Raw genomic sequence first — 1,507 nt, forward strand, 5'->3', positions numbered from 1 at the left:
GGCTTTGGTTTGTCGTCTCGTCCTCGGAAAGAGTAGCGCCCTAGCTGGCATCATTATTTATTAACTGAAGTGGTGCTGTGCTTTCCGTGTTCCCGGTCTGTCAGCATACACACTGTCAGGGAAACTGCACACTGTCACGTTCAGGAAACTCCAAAGAAGTCTTCTTTCAAGGAATAAAAGAAGGCGCCGTGACAACATAAATCGGTGAGGTATTGGACTCACCAGTAATGGTAGGCTTCATAATTATCAAACCCCTGATTAGCAAATAGAAAAGAGTGGCAACTCTCTATTCACAAGGTACACAACTTCAAGTCAGTGCTGCTTGCCGCTACCGATTCAGCCAGCACACAGGTAAATAAAAGGTACACTGGAACAAACCCAGACACTTCCTCAAAAAAGGAAGCGCCGGGCCTGTCCTTATACCAATCATTTGACATGTGCCAGTGCACACAGCAGCAAAGAGAGAGAGCAGCAATGGAAGAGAGTTACCACTCTTTACTATTTGTTAATCATCAATTTTCATCTCCTGCCCTCATTGTTTGTTAATTATCAAACCCATTGTTTCGGCATTGTGGTGTGTCTTTGGGAAGGACACTTCAATCCGATTTTCCTCACTCCATGCTAGTGTGACTGAAGGGATACCCGATTTTCCTCACTCCATGCTAGTGTGACTGAATGGATACCCGATTTTCCTCACTCCACTGGCATGCTAGTGTGACTGAAGGGATACCCGATTTTCCTCACTCCATGCTACTGTGACTGAATGGATACCCGATTTTCCTCACTCCATGCTAGTGTGACTGAAGGGATACCCGATTTTCCTCACCCCATGCTAGTGTGACTGAAGGGATACCCGATTTTCCTCACTCCATGCTAGTGTGACTGAAGGGATACCCGATTTTCCTCACTCCATGCGACTGTGACTGAATGGATACCCGATTTTCCTCACTCCACTGGCATGCTAGTGTGACTGAATGGATACCCGATTTTCCTCACTCCATGCTAGTGTGACTGAATGGATACCCGATTTTCCTCACTCCACTGGCATGCTAGTGTGACTGAATGGATACCCGATTTTCCTCACTCCATGCTAGTGTGAATGGATACCCGATTTTCCTCACTCCATGCTAGTGTGAATGGATACCCGATTTTCCTCACTCCATGCTAGTGTGAATGGATACCCGATTTTCCTCACTCCATGCTAGTGTGAATGGATACCCGATTTTCCTCACTCCATGCTAGTGTGAATGGATACCCGACTGGGGGAAGGGTCAAGCGGCCGGCGGAAGGTGAACGGTATTGGGCCGCGCCACCTCATCACTTGACTGATGCCAGTGAATTCACTGCTCCGATGGCCTTAAATAGCTATGTGGCCTTTCATCCACTCTTTCAAAGTTACAGCACTTCAGTTCATTTTGAACTTGCTAATAGTCTGTCAGTGTCCCAGGCTGATAACCACAGTGCGATTTCCTCAGTGCAGACATACAATCCAAAATAAGCCAGTCAA

Source organism: Babylonia areolata, chromosome 8, assembly GCF_041734735.1.
Source record: "Babylonia areolata isolate BAREFJ2019XMU chromosome 8, ASM4173473v1, whole genome shotgun sequence".
NCBI classification, from domain to species: domain Eukaryota; kingdom Metazoa; phylum Mollusca; class Gastropoda; order Neogastropoda; family Buccinidae; genus Babylonia; species Babylonia areolata.